The sequence below is a fragment of the Microcebus murinus genome, chromosome 9, assembly GCF_040939455.1.
Source record: "Microcebus murinus isolate Inina chromosome 9, M.murinus_Inina_mat1.0, whole genome shotgun sequence".
Classification (NCBI taxonomy): domain Eukaryota; kingdom Metazoa; phylum Chordata; class Mammalia; order Primates; family Cheirogaleidae; genus Microcebus; species Microcebus murinus.
The window spans coordinates 58,035,677-58,051,009 of record NC_134112.1 but is presented as its reverse complement, the minus strand read 5'-3'; the positions used below and the strand labels follow the sequence as shown (position 1 = coordinate 58,051,009).

Sequence of the window (15,333 nt, the reverse complement as noted above, 5' to 3'; positions counted from 1 at the left end):
TCCCGGGTAGCTGGGACTACAGGCATGCGCCACCATGCCCGGCTAATTTTTTTTATATATATATCAGTTGGCCAATTAATTTGTTTCTATTTATAGTAGAGACGGGGTCTCGCTCTTGCTCAGGCTGGTTTTGAACTCCTGACCTTGAGCAATCCGCCCGCCTCGGCCTCCCAAGAGCTAGGATTACAGGCGTGAGCCACAGCGCCCGGCCTTGTTTTCTAATCAAAACTTATTGTATTAGCTGAAATTTAAAGATGGGAAAATATTCCCATTCATTGTATTATAATCTCAACATCAACAAAGTGAAGAATGCTTTAAAGAATATCAAAGATGGTTAAAAATTTTGTCTCTTACAGAAGGGCCCCCTCCTTCTTTGAGTGTTGTATTTAATTTAGATATATAAAAAAACAATAGAATAACTCAGGATAGGAAATCTTAAAGAGACTTTGTTTAATTAATGGAGCATCGATTTATCCCTGCCCTAAGAGGACAATCATGCTTAGCATGGTTTTAGAACTTTTGACCCATTAAAAACTCGGCTCCATATGTTCTGTTACCAACAGTGTCTGGTTTATTTCTACATACAAACTATCCCCTCCCGAAACCACTTTTCCTCTTTTTGTTTTTTTTTTTTTATTCTTACTTGAACTACTTAGTAACATGCATTATCTTCTTTTATTTTATATCTTCCAAACTAATTTTTCTCTGCTTTTCAGGGGTTTTCCCCCCTCTTCTAAGCAAATCTCAACTCAGATATTTTGAAGGCAAAATATTAGCCTCTATTTACTTATCTCTTTATATTTAGCCTAAAATAAAACACAGAAACGAGTAGGTAGGATGAGACACACCTGATCTACCTCAAAATACTACCAAACATTAAAGTATAAAAATCAAGAAACAAAACTGAAATGCCATGTTGGTCAACCATTGTTGTAACAAGACTGGTATCCTTGAGGATCTCTAATCTGTTCCACAACTCCTCCTTGTGAGATGTGCCTGAAAAGCAAGAGGCTTCATTTGTTTCTGACTTCCTGATTTCTGTCTGGCATTCAACATGGCATGGACTCAGGAACAGGCTCATTGTCTATTTCTGATATTCCCGAGAGTACTTAGGTTATGGGGTTGATTACAATGTGAAATCTTGGGTTCCTGACTCTTGGGGTTCCATGCCTCTCTCTCTTTAATCTCTCTTCCCCTACTCTCTCACTGGGAAAGTGGAGGATCACTGGAAAAAGGTTTAAGGAGGCAAACTTCTGTCATAGGTGACTTTTATGCTAATCTTACCCGGTCAGTGTTAGGTGATTAGGTGCTACGACCTTTCTATTCCATACCCCTAAAGATATGATTAAAAAAATGACTTCTTGACTTTATCATGCATGAAAACCATTTGGAAGAACTTATTTAAAATTCAGATTCCTGGGTTCACCACCCCTTCAATAGATTCTAACTTAGTAGGTTGGGTGGAACCCCAGAATCTGTATTTTTAAATAAGCTCTTCTGGAGATTCTGATGTACATTGTCTTTGTGAATAGTTTCAGAAACTCTGCATTAGAATACTATAATCAATGAAAAGCTTTCTGATTTGGGGGAATAAGAAAACACAGGAAATCACAGCTAGTCAAACCACCAATTATTATTATATGGGATTTATCACTCTTCATCAGATCCTAATATTCTGAAACTGTTGCCTTCAGAGTCATTACCTTTAATTACATGGGGAAATCGAGGTCTTTCTTTGTCCACGAGGAAATTTTACTTCCTAAGTTAGAATAATATAATCATCAAGAAAAAGCAATGGAAGATGCTTTCTCAGTTGGCCCATGACAAAGTTGCACCTTGGAAAATCTACTTGACTCTACCTTCGGTCTGTGCCTGTTGCCCAGGAAAGGCCCAGTCTTATTATTATTTGTTGAATAACAGTTCCCCCTACTGGCATACTTGATGAAATTCTTCTCACATTATTTTCTGGAATGAAACAAAGCATGAGGTTTCAAGCTCAAAGCCTCATATTTTTACCTCAGGCTCATGCCTTGGTGATTGTGCTCTCCAGATTGGAGGAATCCTTCAATAGTTAGATAGTGAAGGGCACTTTTTTGTTGACATGTGATTTTCCCACTGAAATTAACCCACAAAGAAAACCACAGTCTTGGCTTTTTGGCCAAGGGTCAAGTATCAAATTTCAGGTCTGGACTGAACATGTTTTTCTTTTTACATAATTCAGCTGTGTTTCCTTTTAAACATTCCAAAATAGATCAGCCAGAGCTGCAGTGGGGAAGGAACCTTGAGTGGGCAATGGCTGTTCAGGACTCATCCACTAATTGTTCAATCTTTTTGATAAGACCTTAGGCATTTGATAGAAGATGAAATAATATCTGATATATGGGTAAATTATTTCTGCCTTCCAGATATTTATCAGCAGGGTCTGAAAAGCTAGGCTATAAGTATCTGATGTAGTTTTAAAGTTGGGAGATTGGTTCTGTTTCTACCAACATGTGAAATATTTATGCTTCTAGGGTCAATATTGCAGATATTAATGTTTCTGAACTTTCCATCATTTATCTCATTATTCCCCTTCTTATATACTAATCTCTAAACCAGCAGGTGTCAAAGTGTGGTCTGGGGGACTCCCGTACAGTCAAAACTATTTTCATATTAAGTCATTAATTGCCTTTTTAGCTCTCATGAGAGTGGATGATGGAGTTTTCCAGAGTGTGTGTGGTATATGTATATGTGATATCTCAACAGAGTAAATACAGAATCAAATAGAATCCATTGATTCAGCTTTTATTAATCCAGATATTAAAGAGAGTTGAAAACAAATATTTGTTTTGCTTTGAGAAGTATAGTTTTTTTCAAAAAATATTTACATCAAAATATAATGTGTTATCAGTGTTACTCCAATAATTAATAAATATTTTAAATGTATATTTTAATTTCAAATATGGCAAATATTGATAAGTATAACTCACAAAAGCCAAAGTTTGTTGAAGTCCTCAATAATTAAGTATAGAAAGATGTCCTAAAACCAAGATATGTGAGAACCATTGTTCTGGTTAAACTGAATGACTTGCAATTCAATTCATGTGCCCATTGCTTTTTCACTACCCTGTCTAAAGTAGTAACTTCTTTTGACTGAAGCATCCTTTTCCCACAACTTCCCATTTTATATATGTAAATTTTCACCAGTCTTTGAAATCCAGCTCAATTTCTAGCACTTTCCTGCTCACTTCTACCCAAGTTGTTCTCTCTTTCATCTGCTAAGAGTTCACAGATGAGCTTCTCTCTCATACCATTAATCATTTTTCAACTTTTTAATTATAATGTATTTTTATACATGACTAGTCCTTCACATTAGCCTCTACGATAATTGAAGAAATTAAAAAGCAGGGTCTGCTTATTATTTGTGGATTTTTTTCTCCCTACTTCTGGAACTCAGTATAATGCCTAGTGCAAAGTAGGTACCAGATAAAATACATTTTGAGTATGTACCCTATAGATCAGGCATCCTCAAACTACAGCCCACAGGCCACATGTGGCCCACCGAGGACATTTATCTGGCCCGACCTGTGTTTTTGCCGCTGCTGCCTGTCCTGCTTAGCAGCAGACTTGTCCCGAGCCCACAGTGCGCATGTGTGGAATGTGCGCCGCACTCTCCACCGGCCCTCCAATGCTCTGAGGGACAGTGAACTGGCCCCCTGTTTAAAAAGTTTGAGGACCCCTGCTATAGATCTTCCTTTTAATTCAAATAATTCTTTCTAAACCTACTGCAGATTGATGCAGTGCAAACAATGAATGTAGTTCCTCTTTGAGCAGAATCCTGAACAGGAAGAGTTGCCTGAAGCTGCCTCCAGTCTCCCAGTTGCCCTTCCCTACCCACACAATTCCTGTCCTCTTCTCCTCCCATTCCCTTCAAGATTCCCATTGCCCTTCCTAGCTACATTCACTCCTGGTCAGACATTCATTCAGGAAACACTCTTTTTAAATAAATTTAAAAAAGACAAAACTTCACATATAACTAATAAAACTAAAGTCTCTTTTATAAGCCTCAAATTTTTATGAAATGAAATTGGACATAAGGAAGTAAGTAAATAAACAAATAAATGAGTAACCAATTTATTTTTCTCTGTAGTACTTACACTTTAAATACAGTACAAGGAATAATCTCTTTTTTTTTTTTTGTAATTTAGATAGGATGAATCTTTTTGTCTGGTTAAAAAAAAAAGTCATTCATTTTGAAAAGTGGAAGCATCCAACATGAGTGTTGCTCTGACTATAATTCTTGGTAAAATTGTCACTGAGTAGGAAGAATAAGAGAAACTTTATTCAATTAACCATTGTCTTCTCAACTTCATTGCTATTATACCACCAACAAAGACAACCACAATACTAAATCTCATCCCTTAAAAAGTGACTTGGAGGAAATAAGTTGTATGGTCATACACATTTTAAAATGGAATTTACTGTGTAATATCCTTATACATATTCACAATAATACTTTTCATTGTGAGAAGCACACTGCAACTGAGATAGTATAGAGACAGGACTCAGGCCTCATTTCTGACCAAGGGAGCTACATGACCAAGACTAACTATAGAACAACAATTAAAAAAAAAAATGACCTCCTAGTCCCTGGAATTCAGTCTATACCATATAAGTTGGGAGTGGGAGGCAAATTGTCTGTCTCTTGAGCCATGTTTTTCAGGACCACTAAAACAAGATGCTATCACCAGCTGATGAGGAACCTGGCCACATAAATCCAGACCTATATAATCTATCCAGATCTAACCATTTCAAGCCAAAAAAGCCCTCCACACTGACCTTAACCTGACTTTTCCCTCATTATAATCTCATTTTAATACTAAAAATCACCCCAGGCATAGAGATTTAACATGCTAACGGAGACATACAATACATGAAGAAGCATGTCATAGAAGTATAAAGGCACAAGAAAACCTCCACCTGTACATGCCTAAGTTACACTCTTCCCACCTAAGCGTCTTTAAAACTTTCCCTGAACTCTACTGGGGAGGCAGCCTGAGGGTTTTTTCCTTTGTGCTACTTCCCTTATGTTTGAACCTAAGCCCCAATAAAGTCTTTTCTCTTGTTAATTCCTACTACATAGAGAGCCCAAGGGCCTGTGCCAGTAACACAATGATGAAAGAGACTGAAGCTACCACTGGAAAACCTGAACTGTGGTGTCTGCCTCCCAGCAAATACCTGTGTCACCTTAGATGGGCCGCTTAAATTCTCTAGATGTTTCCCCTACTTTTCTTAATATTTTTGAGCCCTGTCCTGGTACTCATTCTGTAAAATAAGAATACTAATCTACATAAATTCTAATTTATTTCCAGCTCCATGGAAAACAAATCAATGGCTACTGTAAATATTAAGCACACCTAAATTACAAATGGCTGGTGCAAGTTTATCTAGGAAGTTAGGGGTAAGATTAAGGTGAAAATCCAACTTCCCTGAACCTCGATTCTCTACTGTTCACTTTGTTCATGAAAGTTCAGCTCTGACATCACCTAGAACCAGGGAAAGAGTACAGGTAAGGGTAAAGACCTTGAATGGGGACATAAACACAAGCATAACTGGATTAAATGATTTCTTAATATTTCTTCATACTAAATTAATCTATGATTTTTTAAAAAATCGTTGAGTAACCTGAGTAACGTAGACATTGATATCATCAATATCAATTTAATTAATATTGAATTTGTTTACATTCTCTTTCTTCTTCCTTCAATTCTGAATTTAGTCTAGAAAGTCCATGGCATTATTTTCAAAAAGTAAATTTTCTGCTGTGTTTAAAGGTAAGAAAGTTTGTGGAATCATATTCATGTTTGTTCATAACTATTAACTATAGCATATGGTGGAGTATGCAATCCCTAAAGAGTGATGTATGTTAAAATTTTAGAAAAATACTGAAAATAACAAATTTCTGTTAATTCTATTTGGGAAGTACATTTTAAAAATTCTGAAGCCAAAGATTTCTTTATTAAAATTAATTCCTAATTATATTTCCCTTTTCCTTCCCTCATGAAATTTCCTGGTATTATTTCTACCTATTAATAATATATAGCATAGAATTTCCATATTTCAAAAAGTAAACACAGTAAATGGTTCCTTTTACTGGCATTAGTTAATAAAAGTGACTGAAATTTTATCTGCTCTCTGAAACTCTAGGGGAAGATTACTTGGATGTACTTATCAAATGCAGATGGGGCCCATCACCACCCAGCAGGAAAAATCCATCAACTAAGACTATGAGAAAGAAACCCTCTTTTAGAATATTAATTATGGGATTGTTTGACATGTGCAGTCATGAGGTTCCTTCTAGTTTTATTCAGACACTAATTAATAAAAAACTCATGAACTAGAAATATCACATGAACTTGAAGTTTCATTCCTCTTAAAGTTAAACAGGACATTGGTTAATCAGTATTTATACATCCTTGTTTAGATAATTAGAAAAAAAAACACCTGGGACTGCCTTTTCAGCTTATAGTCATGTCTGAAGATACGTGTACTTCCCAGGCACTTGGAACATGATCAAGTCAATGAAACAGAAACAAGATGCTTAGGTAGGTACTCAATAAATACTTGCTGGATGATTAAACCAAAAATGAGGTTGATGTTCCTACTTTGAAGATTACAGATCAGAATCTACCACTAAAAATTTGTCAGAAAACTCTTGCTCTATCAAGAAATGCACATGAAAGAATAGCAATGGTCATTATTTATATTGATAGAAAAATTAAACAAAGAAAAAGAAAGTTTGAATATGGAATTAATGAGATTCCTAAGCCTAGTGAAAAATTCACTGCAATGTTGTCCTTTTGTGTTGAGGTCATGATTACCAGATGGTCCCTCTGATTTACAATGCAATGAACAGATATTACCAAATGACCTATACATTAATAAATGCTAATAGCTTTCTTATCTTAAAATAGCAATGCTAATAAGCTCTCCCAGATTTTAAAAAAATTCTCAATGGAATATTAAAGAACAATTTTGTAAATACAGAATTTAATGGAATAGGTTAGTGCTAAAACTTAAAATGTGTGTTAAGTATAAAGACAGTAGATAATTGAGACTAAGGAGATTTTATCTTAAGAAGAAAATGTTAGGAGAGGGAAAAAATGGCAGAGTAGAGACAGCTGTCAGCACACCGCTCCCAAGGATTTAAGTGAAAGGTGCAGGTAGCTACCTACATATGGATCACTCTTCCCTGAAGCAGCAGCATTGTGAAATCACAGAGAAGCAAAGCAGGACCTCAGAGTGGGAAAAAAAAAAAAAGGTGATGGGGTTATACATACGACAAGATCAGAGAATGAGGGGGGAACACTAGGAGAATAGAGCACTGGGACACTGTGCTCCCTCTGCTGGTGCAGTGTGAACTGAATTGCAAGACCGGGTCCCACCACCACCACGGCCTCTCTGTTGGTCAGCTTGGGAACTTGTCTGGAGTCTCCATAGAGCCACTGCACCAGACAATAGGAACAGTGAGGATTGGGCAGCAGCTAAAACCAACCTGAGTTCTTGGGTGAACCGCGTCAGTTTTGTACCAGGCTGGGGAGGGAGTGGACTGACTTGTGGCTTCCCTGAACTGCACCTGGTGATTTCAAGCCAAGAACTTCTCCCCTAGAGTGCAAAGGAAGCTAAGCACAGGAACTGACTGGGGCACAGCAGACCCCTACCTAAGAGGCCTTGGATGACCATTTCAGCAGGTCCTGAAGGGAAGAGGAGGGCTCCGCGATCTTTGGGCTGCTGAAACCGGCATCTGCCCACTTGAGTTGCCATCCGCGGAATCCCTGAGGCTGAGAAACAGCCAGCCACTTGTTCAGCCTTGACTCTGCTCTGGAGGCCTCAGCTGCCCCCAGCGTGCTTGGCACCGACCCCGCCCTCCAGGTCAGATCAGCCCTGCCATCTGCACAGCCCTACTTCTAGCTCCTCTGCCCTGCTCAGAAGCTCTGCTTCTGACTCCCCACCAAGTCTCTGCTCTGAGGCTCTCACATGGGAACTGCAGGCTCAACCTCTGTGCCTCCACAACCCCTGCTAGGCCCAAGACACCATCCCCATGTCTCCAGTGCTGCACTTGGTCCCCAAGACCCCACCCCAGAGCCTCCACCACTGTAGCAGGGTTGGAAGAACTACTCTAGAGTCCAGTGCTCTACCAGGGACCTTCTAGCCCCCAGTACACTACAACCTGGTCTGAGTAAATGCAGGACCCCACAGTGACTGCATCCAGCTCCTGCTGTTACCACTGTGGGGAAACCCTGGGTAGAGCAATCCCCACAACACCAGCCTCAGTGAAGAAGGTCTTGTCAAGCTCCCAAAGCAAACATCCTACAACTATCTGGTGAACCATCACCCAACCCAAACAGCATTCAGCACAGGCTTGAGCAGAGGTGATCACAGGAGAAAAGAACAAACCAGAACAGATGCATTACAGGCTTCTAGAGTGCATTCCCCTCCTGTGTCACATCAACTTGCCAGAGTAGGGGGTGGGAAAAGAGTGCCATTTAGTGATTTCCCCTTACTCTAACCAAGCAGGAGAGTTTCCAGCAAGGAACAGACGCCCTGCAAACCTATTGGCCCTGAGCTGAGAAAAGAGGTCTCAGAGGAAGAGAAATCGGAAAAAGAATTCTGGTACAATAAAAAATCAAAACAGATCAACATCCCTAAGGGATCACAATGGAGCTACAGCAGAGAACTCCAACTACAAGGAAATTGTTAAAAATGGCAAAAATGGAATTCAGAATATGAATTCCATTCATAGGATGAATGATATTGAAGAGAAAATTGAAAACCAACAAAAAGAAGCCCAAAAACAATTACAGAAAATAACTTCAAAAGTCACTTAAGAACTAGACAAAATTAGGAAAGATACCATAGAAATTAAATAAATGAAAGAGTAATTCAGGAATGTTCAAAACACAGCAGAAAGTTTCAGCAACAGATTAAACCAAGGAGAAGAAAGAATCTCAGAGCTTGAAGAAAAGGCTTGAGCTAACCCAATCATTTAAGAGGCAAAGAAGAGAAAACAAAGTCTAAGCAATCACTTAGAAAGATTTGGGACTATGTGAAGTGAACAAACATATGAATTATACGTATCCAAGAGGGAGAATAAGAAAGCACTAAAATCATGGAAAATCTACTTGAAGGAGTTAACAAGGAAAACTTCCCTAGTACTGCTAGAGATCCAGACATCCCGATACAAGATGGTCACTGAACTCGAGGAAGATTCATAACAAGTATGACATCTCCAAGACACATAGTAATCAACTTGACTGAAGTAAAAATGAAAGAGAAAAGGCTATAAGTAGCAAGACGTAAGCAACAATTGACCTACAAGGGAAAACCCATCAGGATAACAGCAGACTTCTCAGCAGAAACCTTACAAGCCAGAAAGGAGTGGGCCCCCAGCTCCAATTTCTTACACAGAACAACTGCCAGCCTCAAATTTTGTATTCTGCAAAACTGTGTTTCACATTTGATGGAGAAATTAAGGTTTTCCCAGATAAGCAAACATTGAAGAAATTTGTTGTAACTAGACATGCTGTGCAGGAAGTACTCAGATCTTCATTTTACACGGATCAGCACAACGGACACCCCATCAGTATAAAATCATACAAAAGATGAAAGTCAAAGCCCAGATACCACAATGACTCAAGAGGTAAAAAAAGGCAATTCCCCACAACAGGTTGAACAGAAATCTAGCCCACTTATCAATTGTTTCAATAAATCTAAATGGGTTGAATTCACTCAAGAGACACTGGATGGCTGAATGGATAAAATAATACAACACAAGTATCTTCTGTCTCCAGGAAATGCATCTAACACACAAGGACTCATTCAGACTCAATGTGAAAGGATGGAAAACAACATTTATATAAACGGAAATGAAAAGACTGTCTGGTATAGTCTACCAGATAACATAGACTTCAAATCAACAAGAGTAAGGAAAGACAAAATGATCATTACATAATGGTAAAGGGAACAGTTCAACAAGAAGACATAACAATCCTAAATATTTATGTATCTAACACAGGTGTGTCTAGATTTATAAAGCAAATCCTACTTGATCAAAATGAAATGATAAACAGCAGCATCATAATAACTAGGAACTTTAACACCCCACTGACAGAATGGGACAAATACTACAAGCAGAAAATAAACAAAGAAACAATGGACTTAAACAGGACTCTAGAATAAATTGCCATACCAGACATTTACAGAACATTCTACTCAAAAACTACTGAGTATATATTTTTCAATCAGCTCATATAACATTCTGTAAGATCAGTCACATCCTAGGCCACAAACAAGCCTCGAGAAATCTAAAAAAAAAAAAAAAAAATTAGAAATTATACAATATATCTTCTCAGAACACAGCAGAATAAAATTAGAAATACATTCCAACAGAAACACTCAATTCTACAAAAAGTTATGAAAATTAAACAATCTACTGCTGAATAGTTATTGGGTCAAGGAGGAAATTCAGAGAGAAATCAAAAGATTCTTTGAACTAAATGACAAAGAGGACACAAGTTACCAAAATTTGTGGGATTCTGCAAAAACAGTCCTAAGAGGAAAATCCATAGCCTTAAATGCTTACATCCAAAAGGCAGAAAGATCACAAATCAACAATCTAATGAATTGTCTCAAGGAACTAAAGGAAGCAGAAACCAATTCCAAACACAGCAGAAGAAAAGAAATAACTAAAGTCAGAGCAGAACTAAATTAAATTGATTACAAAAGAATTATATAGAAGATTATTACAACAAAAAGTTGGTTCTTTGGAAAGATAAATAAAGTCAAGGGCTCTCCCTAGATTAACCAGGAGCAGGAAAAAAGGACCATAATAAGTCAATCAGAAATAAAAAAGGAGATGTTACAATGGATACTATAGAAATACAAAGTATCAGCTCCAAATATTATAAAAATCTCTATGCATATAAACTTCAAAATGTTGAGAAAATGGTCACATTTTTGGAAACACACAATCTCCCTAGGCTCAATCAGGAAGAAATAGAACTCCTATACAGACCAATATTAATATAAAAATTGAAGCAGCAATAAAAATCTTCCAACAACAAAAAAAAATGTCCTGGACCAGATGGTACTTATAATGCAGAAATTATTTCATAACATCAAGAAGGAAAGAATCCTCTTCAACTCATTCTACAAAGCTAATAACACCTAGATACCAAAGTCAGGAAACGACACAACAAAAAAGGAAAACTACAGACCAATATCCCTGATAAATTCAGATGCAAAAATTCTCAATAAAATCCTCAATAAAATTAGCAAGAAAAAAATCAAACCACCCCATTAAAAAGTGGGCAAAAGACATGAACAAAAACTTTTCAAATGAAGAAAGACTAATGTCCATAAACATATGAAAAACATACTCAACATCTCTAATCATCAGGGAAATATCAATGAAAAACACAAAGAGACATTGCCTAACTCCAGGGAGAATGGCTTCTATCAAAAAGTTCCCAAACAACAGTTGCTGGTGTGGATGTGGAGAGAAAGGATGACTTATATATTATTGGTGGGACTGCAAACTAGCACAACCTCTATGGAAAGTAGAATGGAGATATCTCAAAGAACTAAAAGTAGACTTACCATTTAATCCAGCAATCAATCCTACTACTATATATTTAGCCAAAGGAAAAAAAAAGTCATTTTTTAAAAAAGATACTTGCAGTTAAATATTTATAGCAGCACGATTCATAATTGCAAAGATGTGGAAACAACCCAAGTGCCCATCAATACATGAGTGCATTAATAAAATGTAGTATATGTACATCATTGAATACTACTCAGCCATAAAAAATATGGTGAACTGATACCTTTTGTATGAACCTGGATGGAACTGGACACCATTCTTCTAAGTGAAGTCCCACAAAAATGGGAAAACAAACACCACATGTACTCAATGCTAAATTATAACTAATTGATCAACATTATGTGCACATATGTAAATAAATTCAATGAAAATCAAGGAGGTGGGAGGAGAATGGAGGGGATGGGTAAATTCACACATAACAGGTACAATGCACATTATCTGGGGGATGGGTACACTTCTAACTTTGACTCAAACTGTACAAAAGCAAATTATATAACCAAAATGTTTGTACTTCCATAATATTCTGAAATAAAAATAAATAAATGAAAAAAATTAAAATAAAAATTACAAAAGAAAATTTTAGAAGCAAATAAATATAATACAGTTAGAAAATAAAACAGGTCAACATTTAAAAATGGCCACAAAGCAGAAAACACTTTAAAATCTTGAATTTAAGATATTCTGGTGATAAGTTTATTACTTTAACCTCATACATTTATTTTTCTTGAAATAGATTCTTATTTCTATTTACTAGAATGAGGCTGTATTAAGTTCTTATTGCTCCTGTAACAAATTACTAAAAATGTGATGGCTTAAAGCAGCATTAATTTATTCTCTTACAGTTTTGGACATCAGAAGTCTGGAATCAGCTTTACCTGGTTAAAGTCAAGGTTTCAGAAGAAGTCGTTCTCTCTAGAGACTAGGAGGTGAGATTCGCTGGCCTTTGCTATTTTCAGGTTCCAGTAGCTGTCCGTATTTTTTGGTTTGTGGCCCATTCCTCTGTCATCAAAACACATCACTACAATGTCTGCCTCCATCATTCCATACGTTTCTCTTTTGCTTCTTCCCGAGTCCCTCTTATAAGGACTATTGTAATCCTATCAGTCCCAACCAAATAAGCTATGATAATCTATCCACCCCAAGATTCTTGATTAAATCACATCTGTAGAGTCTCTTCTTTCCATAATAGGATAATGTATTCATAAATTCTGGGAATTAGGATACAGACATCTTTGAGAGGACTACCACAAAGGCTCATAACCAGAGTAAACCTCCAATACATGCCTATAAACCCAGAGTGAAAATAAACTGCATGTGTTCAGTGTTCATCCATTTCTTAGGGCTTTTATGGCAGAAAAGTCTGACTTCCTTTTGGTGTCTGATATGGGATTTTAAAACTTCTCATCAGTAGAATATCTGGCACCAGATATGCTCATTCTAGTAATTCAATATAATTGAGACTAATTAATGAATAAAGCTGTGCATCAGAGAAGAAAATGTTTGTAAGTTTCTGGTAATCTATAAGATTTTCATTTTTGCATATAAAGCATCAGTCTATAACAGTGCAGGAAAGCAAAAGCAAGCTATTCAATTCGCCTAATGCAGTTCAATAAATATTTCCTGATTATTTATAAACTTAGGGCTAAGGTATCAAATAATTCCCTATAAGCATCAAGCATTCTTGAAAGGGATTGTAGTAACTCTAATTTACTTCAGTGTTTCTTTGATGAACTCACAACCAGTAAATGAGCCCATGGATTACAGCTCATTAGCATCTACAGAAATAATGTTAATGAGAAATTTAAAAAGCAAACAGCAGGTGCAGCTCTGTGTTTCTCTTCATGAAGATTTCTGGGAAATACAAGGACGATGAGATTCAAAGGGTTAATCCTGTCTCTCTTTTCAAAATGCCCTACAAAGGCTAGAAATAGCATTTAGAGACCTTCTGGAAACAATTATAAGCATGAATTCACTGAACAGTATTATAAAGCTTTTATCAAAAACGTAAGAAAATCCATTAATTTTAATTCATTATTTATAATTTGGTATACTATCTGGACTTAATCATATGTTTTTTATTGGTTCTATACTAATACATAATTTTCTCATGGTTTCCTAATGTGCATTGAAATTTTGTTAATTATATTTCTCTGTAAATGGGCGATCCTAACAGGACATCAATTGTGTTTCTTGTTTCCTATTCTCCTCATGTAAGTACTTAAGGTATGAATAGTGAGCATGAAGGTATTATCTGAGCAGTTAGTATGGAAATATAAAAATTTTGGATGGGTATTGAAGTATATCATTGCACAAAATGTCATTGCAAACATGAATTTCTATTTTAAAATTTAAGAGGATGGAAAACTACTGTTATCCTTGAAGATAGCAGAAGAATAAAGTGATCGTGAAGCATTTGTGCTGTTAACATAGAAGCAGTGGCTGATTAGTCAGGGAAAAACCATAAGATAAAACCAAACACAGAAATAAAGCTACACTCTACTTCAGGGCTGAGTAATTGGGACTTGTCAGTCAGAGCAGTGTCAGTGAAGTGTGGTAATCATTCTTGTAGGTAGCTGCAAAAGCAGAGACCTGGACTGATCACAGATTTCTGCTGATTTAAACAGTGGATTTGATTGTGAAACAAGAGAGGGTAGGCTATGTTTAAGATATGTAGAGTAGACATTACTACTGTACATGATTTTTAGTTACCTCCTCCCTTTTGGCATACTAAGATCACAGTTTTGCTCCCTTGAATTTAAGTGCACTTCTTGGCAAAAAAACATTTACAGAGTTAGTGCACAATTCTCCCTGCCCTCTTCTTTTTCTATCACGACAGGGAACATTCTAGAGAGTAGGACCTCTCTGAACATGGGTGCCAGTGGGAGGTCTGTGTTGGAATAGAGCCTTCTGGAGAAACATGAGGAATATGTAGCGTGAATAAGAAATAAAGTGTTATTTAAGCCACTGAAATTTTAGAGTTATTTGTCAAGCCCAGAATAGCCTAGCCTAAACTATTGATAGAGAAAGGCCCAACAGTTTGGATTCCTAAGTATGTTGGTAGCTTAGACTTTAGAAGATGTAGTTGATCTTTCTGTTGATCTTTCTTTTTCATTCTCAAGTTTTTAAAATTCAAAACTTAAAGTTTTTTTTCCTTACTTTTAAGTATAGGCTGAGCATTCCTAATGCAAAAAACCAAAATCCAAAAAGGTCCAAAAATCTCAAACATTTTGAGCACCAACATGATGCCACCAGTGGAAAATTCCACACCTAATCTCATGTGATGGGTTGCAGGAGCGCCCATGCAAAATGCAGGAACACAGCACAGCTTATTCAATATTCACGAAGGAATAAAGAACTCCCCAACCCCCTTAGGCTACAATATATATTTTCCATGCATGCCTAGATTCCTCAGTATAAGCACACCCCACCCACAAAGGGTAATAACATGGAACAGGTACAAACCAGATGTACTAAGGTCAGGCTTCCCACATGGGCCCAAGACCTCTGCTCATTACTCATGTTTTTTTTTTCCTTATTCTTTGCTATGTGGTATGAAGATATTGTTGAAAATGCCAAAAAGCCTGCAGATACCCCTGAATAACAGTAGAAGAAGCATTTATGTTTATGTATAGCACAAAAGTCAAGCTGTTGAAGAAATTGGAGGGCAGTGTGAGTGTGAAACATCTTACAGA

General features: G+C 36.8%; 1 protein-coding gene across 4 annotated transcripts in view; it reads right to left on the bottom strand.

The window, feature by feature from the left end:
• MAGI2 (membrane associated guanylate kinase, WW and PDZ domain containing 2) overlaps positions 1–15,333 on the bottom strand; it is a 1,296,878-nt gene that overhangs the window by 839,308 nt on the left and 442,237 nt on the right. The window lies entirely within an intron of this gene.